General features: G+C 40.8%; 1 pseudogene; it reads right to left on the bottom strand.

The window, feature by feature from the left end:
- Positions 1–4,866: 4,866 nt before the first annotated feature.
- Positions 4,867–9,440, bottom strand: LOC148040773 (uncharacterized; annotated as a pseudogene).
- Between the last annotated feature and the right edge of the window lie 525 nt (positions 9,441–9,965).

Consider the following 9,965-nt stretch of genomic DNA (forward strand, 5'->3'; position numbering starts at 1 on the left):
GAACCATGACAATGTAGGCAACTGACACTAAATATTATTCGATTGAATTAGGTTCCAAGATAGAATACTTGGACTTATAAACACAATCCCTAGTAGGACATGACAAAGACTCATAGTGAAGTACAAAGTACAAAACAACATTGCTTGAAAAGTGAACCAAGTACGTCTTTATAGCTTTTGAGCTTCTCCACTCTCCTCACTCTGCATATGGGATTCAGGACATCTCTTCCTGGAGCATGTACCATTTATTATCTCTCAACACCCCCCCTCAAATGATGAGTCTCTACCCTTGCTGGTTTTTGCCCCCCTGCATGTGTACATGGACCAAGAGACTAGCTCTTTGGCAGCCTAGTCAAGTTAAGGCTTCAAACTTTACATCTTGGTAGGGTTTTTACATCCAGTATGGGAAACAAATTCCTTAGAACAATCTGTCAGAGTTGTTGATGGTAGCGAAAATATCTTTTTCTTCTTCTTCACTCATGAATTGACTTTGGTGGTAATCATTCTACATCTGTTGTGCTCTTTTCTTGTGGAAGCATTCAATGGTAATATGGCCAGTTTTACCACAATAGTGACATGTCATCCGACTTCTGTTGTCGGTGTTGAATCCTCAACCTCTTCCCTTGAGTCCAGTAACTCCTTTGGTGCATAAGAGATTTTCCCTTGACCTGGTCTCTTTTACATCTTTGCTTTTAAATTTTCTTTCTCTATCAAGCACCGAGTGCTCAATATATTTGAGTGAGAGACTAGGAACATTACTTAGTGTTGAAACAATGTTCTCATACGGTTCATGATTAACACTAGCAAGTAGCACTGCTATTGCCTCATCTTCATCAATGTTATTTTTAAGAGTTGCTAGCTAAGTTTTAAGGCTCTTGAATTTATTCATGTGTACAGTTATAGATGAACTGTCTTTTACATCCAACTTATAAAACTGTATAAGTAATTTTGCCTTCAAGTTCTTTGCTTGGGTACCAAACATCCTATCTAGCATCTCTAATGCCAGAGATATGATGTAGCACATCATCACTTAGTCCCCAGGCAATGATGCCTTGTGCTTTGTTATTCATCCTCTTACATTCTTTGGTTTTGAGCTGGTCTTCTTCAACGAACCCATCTTCATCATCTTCCTTCTTGATATCTGCATCATCTTCAAACAAGTCCCACAAGTCCTTTCACATAAGGTGATACATGGTCTTCTCTTTCCACGCATGAAAGCCTTCCCCATTAAACTTTGCTATTTGCTCAAGTTTAGCCATTTTTTAAGGAGGTCTTACTACGAGAATACTCAGGTAATGTCTACCCTTTTATAAAGATATTGATGCTCACAGGAAATTTGATTAAGAGCAATTTCAAAATGCTATCTTAAAATTCAATAGTATTGCCTTGACATTCAGCAAGGACTGCCCTAAAGGTATAGCAGTAAATCAGTACCAAAGACTTTCAGAGATAGTCAGGTTGAGCTCATTTGATGTTTCAACAAACACAAGTATTAGCAGTAAAGAATAGTATCAAGAGATACTTTTTTTGTAGCTTATTGTGCTTGATTTCTTCCCTTCTTACTCATTTGAAGTGCCAGGAACTGGTTGAAGACTTAGATCAGACTATCAAACACTTGAGTGAACTGAGAGGGAATAGATTTATGAGCTTGATGAAAATGGCTATGGCTTCCAATTCTAGGGTCTCTGCAGCATCTTGGTTTTTTGCTTACAACTGATGGAGGAATTGATCATTTGGCATGAAACTTCAATGGAAGGTAGCTTGGTTAGTAAACTTTGAAAGCTCTATGGTGGCTACCACAATTGCACTGTGTACCACAAGCACAGCTCTACGAATTGTCATGATGTTGAAGATTGCACCATTTCTAGAGATCATGCAATGCCACCTTCTACGAAGACCAACATTGAGGTTCAACGTGCTAGGGAGAAGTGGCTAGAGTTAGGGAAGCTAGCCACAGAAGAATGCTTGTGAAGATATGGCCTGTAGTCTGAGATCCAAGAGCTCAAAGATGACAAGGTCTAGCTGGCTATGGCAGACACAAGTAGAGAATGTGAAGATGAAGTAGGAGATGAACTCAAATGCTTGATTGCTTAAAAAAGCATTCATTCTTTTGGGATGCCATGGCGAATCATAGCTTCAAACAATTAAAGGACGTGCTCACTTCATCCCCAATCCTTGTTTGCCCTGACTTCTCTAAGTTGTTTACCATTCATTGTGATGCCAGTGGCCGAGGTATTGGTCCAGTGTTGTTGCAAGAGCATGGTGTGATTGCATTTGAGAGCCACAAACTTGATGAGAAGGAGATTCAAAGGAATGTGTATGACTAGGAGATGTTGGCCATCCTCCATGCCATCAAGAAATGGCAACACTATTTATAACTGAGTTGACCAGGGATTGTGATGGATTGAGAGAGTAGTGAGGAAAGCTAGACCATGTGCACCATGGCTCTAATACCATGTGAGAAAACATGGATCTTGAGCATGGCTGTAGCTATGGAGGTTTGAATGTATTGACTAGAACCATGACAATCCTAAGTAGGAGATGACAGAGACTCACAGTGAAGTACAAAGTATAAAATAGCATTGCTTGAAAAGTGAACCAAGTACATGACTTTATAGCTTTTCAGCTTCTCCACTCTCCTCACTGTGCATATGGGATTCGAGACATCTCTTCTTGGAGCATACATCATTTGTTATAACTCAACACCATTACCACTACCCACTTGTATCATAGCGATAGGGCATCAAATAGGGAAAGATAATTCCAAGAACTAGACTACAATGTTCAAATAAACTATTTCATGATGCGATAGAGTGCTTCGACATCTCAATGTAAGAAGCCGCATTGATAATTTGAACAAGTCAGTAAACCTGACAATATATTAAGTCTGCATAAAGAGTTTTATATGTGCAAAGTAAGAGCAAAAATCCATAGGTTTCTTTTGCCCAAATTTAAAAAACTTTTTTAAAAAGAAAATCAAGATCTCATAGTATGAAAAGCACTTGTGATGATGACTTCTTTAAATGAATTTATAACATGAAAACATTCAAAGTTCAAGATAGTGTCATGAATGTTCTTGAAGGCTAGTGGCCTAAATTACAAAGCTATTGGTTAACTAATCCATAAAGCAGTCTCATAATCTTGAGAAAGCATCGTGGGTAAGATTTGGTAGCATGACAAGAAATTAGGCATGTAGAGTCTCATAATCTTGAGAAAGCATCATGGGTAAGATTTGGTAGCATGACAAGCAATTAGGCATGTAGAGATGGCTACATTGACATATTTCTTAACCTTTAAAAAAAAGTTGTATGCTTATTTGCACTCAAGGTGTAAGGACGATTTGGAGATGGTCTCCATGGTCTTCTTTTTCTTTTGAATAGGCTAGGATATCACCAAAGAATAAAAAGAATAATGTGTCCTGGTATGGTCTAAAAATTTCATAAACTAATCACTTGAAAGTAGTCATTGCATTAGTCAATTCAAAGGATATTACAATTAATTCAAAATGGTCATACCTCTTGTTGAAAGAAATCTTTGAAATATCATCTTTCTGAATCCATATTTAACATTATCATTACTTTTGATCAATTTTTGAAAAAAAAAATTCGCCTTGAAGTCTATTGACCAACTTAGAACTAAGTAAACTTTTATGTGTAATTTGTGAAACACCAAAAAATTTTAACAAGGTTTTAAATGTGAGATGTTAGTAGTTTCTATGGTACCTTGAATGCTACTATACACATACTCCATTTGCAATTTTCACATGTTATTTAATGCAAATATGAATATGCTCTAGGCAAAAGAAAAAACAAGGTAGCTGCAACAATCACATTTTCACAACCAACACTCCTTGGTGCCCCCACCTGTCCCCTCTAATCCCTTCTCTCTGTTCTATTTGTGTGTTGGGGGTAAAGGTGCCTTCGCCTAGCCATCCATGCATTACAACATATACATGCTATAACGATGTTTATAACAACGTTTTCTTTATATATAAAAAATATCCCCGTCGTCGGTATTAGCGTCACTACAAAACCGTCGCTATTTAGTGACGCTAATACCGACGAAATTAGCGACGGTTACAGAGGAATTTTCGATGCTAATATCGACGATTGCGGAATTATTTTCCGACGCTGATACCGACGGTTGCAGAGAATACAATTTTTTTGTGGCAGAGCTGCAAATGCAGCCCTGCCACAGTTAGAGCCACACAGGGCTAAGAGACAATTCCTGTTGTCAAAGAAGTTAGACAATCGATCCCAAATAATGACAAGACTTTGCAAACAAGTACTTTCATGACATTAATTAACACAAATGTACACTGCATTGATAAAGAAAATAACAGAACTTAAATTTAGAAGTGCTACTACGACAAAGCAAATATGGAGTCATGCTACAACATAGAAGTCCGAATCATATACACTTTGCTATTACATATGGAGGATAGAGGCCATAAGGCCTTACATAATACAAGATGGGGAGTAATTCTATGTAGCCTAATCTGCTCTCTACGACTCATTCGCATCAGAAAACTCCTCTCGCTGTAGTGGCATATCGAAGGGAGTCTGCAACAGCAAATACATATATAATTGTGAGTACCAAATACAAACTGACATATAATGACAGATTTCTCAAATTAGGAATGATATTTATTACTACTTACCGGTCCTCCGCGAGCATAGAGCTTCTCGATCAGGGCACTCAAGCCATGCTTCTCCCTGTATGTCACCTCTAGTGCAGTCGGGTCGCGATTCGTAAAACCTTGCTGTGGCACACAAACATTGAAAAACAACGTACTTGAGATTCATGTTCGAAATACATACATCAACATGGATGTCATTAAATTAGAGTACTCTACCCTATTAATACTTACGAAATTTTCCGGCCGCCGCTACCAAGGTGATGTACCGATCCTGCATCCAAGTGCGCCTTTGTTGCATCCTTCTGCTGCTTCCACTTGTCTAGAGTGGATGTCGTCTCATCTTGGAGATTACTCCAGTCCTCTGTATCCAGCCACTCCGGCTTCGATTTGCCCTTCTTGACTGCTTCGCATGCATCAGACCGCCTATGGAACTGATAGTCACGCATACACGTCATCATCCACCCTCTCGAAAATCTATCATTGCTAGAGGGCTGAGGGAACTCTCGATACAATGTATTGATTATGTACTCCTTGCTGGCATCTAGGATCTCCTTCCACTTGTCTGTAATGTTGTGCCAAAATACTTATTGGCACAACTCATGCATCCTAGATATGATATCTTTTCCATCATCATTCATGTATAAATGGCCAGAGGTCTTATCTATGAGATACAAGTAACCTGCAAGGGTACTTTCATGACATTAATACAAATGTGTCAAACACAACTTGAATTGATAAGTGCTACTGCAAAAATCTTCATGCGAAAATACATACCTGGAGGAGTGGGTTTCGTGTACTTCTTGTCAGCCCTGGGAGTGATCGGTGGGGTGTGTGAAGGAGTGGGAGCAGTAGATGTCTACCCGCCACCGCTAGTGAAAGACAGTGTCAACTCCCTGGTGGCAGTGCGAGTGGGAGAGACTGCATCCACGTCCCCACAACAAAAGCTACCTCCTCCTCAACCACGTGACTCTGAAGCAAAGCGAGACCTGCGACTGCGTCTACTGGAGACCGAAGCATCGGACCATCTAGAGTCTGCCGATCGTGCTGAGGTGGAACGGGAAAGCTATGCATCGGCTCTATCTCTGACCCGTGCTATAGCTGCTCCGGTGAGAAACGCGCTAGCATTGTGTCAATGTCGTCATCTGTAAAATCCCCACTCATCCTGCCGTCCGTGCCCAAATCCTAAACCTGCATATACAAGGAAAAATAAGTCAATTAGATAATGAATTGCAAGACATAATAAAACTAAGACTTAATTTGCAAGACTTCATTTTAAAATAATAATAATAATTAGATAATACAAAACACAATACTTCAAAAACATACAAACTGTCCTAACTGATTTGCAAAAAGTGGCATTGCTGTAGTGGGAGGAACGTTTTGATCGAGTCACTTTTGTTTAGGGTTCCACAATCTCATCTTGACATAGCTCAGTATATGCCGGGAGATCTATACAAAATTCTCCACAAAATGAGGACTCTGCTTCATTTTCGAAATCCCATCCTCTATCTTCTCTATCTCCATAGGTGAGATGTCTTGGTCCTCTAGGCAGTTCATCCCTGTTTCTTGTATGCCTTCTGTCATTGCCACTATTAAAGGTGTCTCTTCTACGATTGGTACGAGGGTTCTGGCAAACATGGGGATACTCCTAGATGTCATGGGAATGACATACCACCATTGAGGTTGTTGCGAATTAGGGAAAAAGACAACCTGATCCATATTACGATTAGTATAAAAATCCACTTTGAGATTGCTAAAGCGCATCAAGTATTAGGGACACTTACCTGCTCACAGGGATTTGGCAAAACAAATGTATCACTCAAATCGATCCACTTCTTCGTTGAGTCAATCTCAACAAAGCCACTTGGCCCTCCCCAAACAGTTGCACCTGCTCCTTCGAGAGTAACCTTGAACCATTGCACATCAAATATGGTCACGAAGAAACTTCGATAGTCCACTGCAAGGATACTCTGTAAACATCCGAAATACTCCATCTCTGTAACTACACGGTTTGAATCTGTGGCACGTTGTTGGCTTTCCTACTCAAACATTGCCATCACTCCACAGTCCATTGTCGAGCGTAACTTGTCGATGTGCTCTACTCTGAAATGTCATCCACGTGACCATGCTGCACTATGGACCTTATACTGGGAGAAGAACGAGTATATTAGTTGCGATTTGCAGTATAGATTGTAATTTCTTGGGATTGCATACCTTGGGATTGCATCTATACCTTGGGATTGCATCCACGTGAGAAGTCCCACTCTTCTTTAGTAACTGTTTCTCCATCTTGAGATGCTTTGGTTAGGGCCTCATGTAGCCATCTAGTGGACATGAGTAGAGGCATCTCCTCTAAGCCCTTCCGATATCGAATGGGCCGTTGCCTCATACTCCGTCAAAAGTCAGATCTTGCAAACTCTCACTCAGCTCGAGCATCCTCATACCATTGCAGCCACTTCTCCATCGTAGCACTATGCAGCATACAAAATCGGTTCACCCTGGACTCCATGGATGCGTCCATCTTCTTCTCTATTCCCTTTTCCACTAGGACATCTCCATTCAGATGATGATCCTCCTTAAGTGACCATATCAAGCCTTTGTTCGGGTCCATAGTGGACAATCACTCAGAAATGTACACCAAGGCCTCCGACACTAACCAACCTTTAGCCATGCTACCCTCAAGATGAGCATGTTGTCGCACAAATCCCTTTAAGGTCTTCATGAACCATTCAAGGAAAAACATCCATGGACTATGGACTGGACCTGCAACCTGCAATTCATCTACAATATGCACTAGAAGATAGGTTTGTATCGTGAGCATGCTAGTGGGAAGATACTTCTCCAAAAGACAAGCAGTCTCTACTACCATGCATTTCACAGATTCAATCGATAATGTATGAATCTCTTTTTGGGAGACAAACTGAACCAACTTGAGCAATTTGTAAATGGCTGTCTGTACCTTCGATGTCAGAGACACCACGATTGCGATCGGCAATACGATCTGTGAAAACCATGTAATAAATCTTATGTATAAACAAATGGAGATTCTGAAATCTAATATGTAGAATCATGCCATACACAGCCTCATACCATACATACTTGACACATCTTATGCCAATCATGGGATTTGAGTCCTGTCAGTTGGTCATCCTTTGTGAATGCTGTCTTGAGAGAACACATTAGGCCAGTCGGCATGCGAAAGGACTTGATGTTTTCCTTTACTCATCGCACTTCATTGCCAGACAAAACCCAAGGAGCGCGTGGCAATTGCACTCAACCGTTGACGCCACTTATAGGCCAATATGGTTCCATCTTTCCCAATGCTTTCAAATCCATCCTCGCTCCTAGTGTGTCTCGCTGCCCAGTGAGGTGGTCCCATAGCAAGCTACCCACATTCTTAAAAATGTGCATGGGATCTAAAATGTGGTTAATTTTCTATTTTTTCCAATAAGTCAGCTCAGAAAAAATTGAGAAGCGTCGCATTCCACTAGGAAGCGAGTCTTGGTCCACCATCCTGCGATCAAACCAGCTCAGTGCATTCATTCTCATAGGAGGGTGACCGAGAAATCCTTCTCTCATGACATGACCCTCTGGCAAAAAAGCCCGATGTCCCTCAAATACCATCTTCTTCATAGATTTTGACATATGAGAATCCAACCTTGGTCCACACAGAGGACATGCATGGTAACCTGACATGACTAGCCCTGCAGAACACACATGTAAAATGAGGCATGTCATAACACCAACATCGCTCAAAGAAAACTAGAAAAATAAGAAAACACACTTTACCAGAGCATTCTCCATAACCAGGAAAGTCATGCATGGTCCACATAAGAATGCCCTTATAGTTGCGGATCGCCTACCAATATGTTTGCTCATGTCCTCCACTACAATTCCATCCCACAACTCCTTTAACTCATCAATCAATGGAGAGAGATAGACATCCATATTCTTGACTTTGTATTGTCCAGGCACAAGAAAGTTGAGCAAAAGGTGTCCTTTCTTGGTGGAAAGGCATGGCGGTATATTGTAGTTAACAAGGACCACGGGCCATACACTATAGGAGATGGAACGTAAACCAAAAGGATTTACCCCATCCATGGTAAGACCGAATTGTAGATTCCTCGCCTCCTTTGCAAAGTCAGGGAAAGTCTCGTCAATGTGATGCCATGCTTCTGAGTCAACTGGTGTACGTTCTACACCATCAGAGGATCAATTTTTCGCATGCCATGTAGTCAAATTTGCAAAACTCTTGGTCTGAAAAATGTGATGAACACGCGGTATCAGTGGAAAGTGCCTCAAAACCTTCTGCGGAACAGTCTGTCCTTGCAAGTCATTTCGATACCTGTCCACACCGCACTTGGGGCATGTGGCCAAAAATTAAAACTCTCCCCAGAAGAGAACACAATCATTGGGGCAAGCATGAATGCAATTATAATCCATGCCTAGCTTTCGGAGCACTTATCGTGCATCATCACGAGACTCAGGCATCGTGTTTTGGGTAGGCAAAATGTAAGATTTCAAAGTTCTACAAATTGCAATGAAGCACGTTATTAGAGTACTACATAGCACATTTTAATGGCTTTCAATAAAGAATCATACACATCATAATATATCTGAATAGCTCTGTCACACTCACATCGCTCCATCCATACTCTTCTTGTATACTCAACAATGCAAGAAGTGTCTTCAAACGGGATACCCGACTCCCATGATACAATGGAATGGAAGCCTCCACAATTAAAGGATCTTGGGATTCCAAGTCCATTGAAAGCAATGATTCGATCATGTCCTCTAACTTGGGCTCCAAAAAAGCAGGAGGATCATCCATGTCTCCAGCATTCTCACCCATAGAAGGGGGTTGAGAGTTATCACCTTCTATGAGACAGTTAGTTATCTTGGATAGCATTTGTATAGAGCGCGGACGAACCCGTCTTACTGGACGCAAGAGATCTACGGACTGCAATGTATCGACATGGCCCTAACCCTATAAAGGACGTTAAGGAGCTAACTTCTAAGATAACCCCAAATTGTTATACTTAAATTAATTACATGTCATATAGTACGTAATGAGAGAGAACTTACTGCAATCTCGTAATTCAAGACTACTTGGTCGATTATCTCAACTCGAAACTCTCCATACCGTTGCACATGCTCTATGGACAAACGATGTTTCCGATGAATGGCCAATTTGCATTGCGTGCATGGACAGGGGACACGTTGATTGAGCCAAGCCTCACAATCACCACCATGTTGGTCGTGAGTGCTAGACATCTTGACTGCGATGTAATGGAATGATAATTTAATAATGATTATATATTGTATA

This window comes from Lygodium microphyllum, chromosome 1 (assembly GCF_053477565.2).
Source record: "Lygodium microphyllum isolate KBCC chromosome 1, Lygodium_microphyllum_v1.1.10, whole genome shotgun sequence".
NCBI classification, from domain to species: Eukaryota; Viridiplantae; Streptophyta; class Polypodiopsida; order Schizaeales; family Lygodiaceae; genus Lygodium; species Lygodium microphyllum.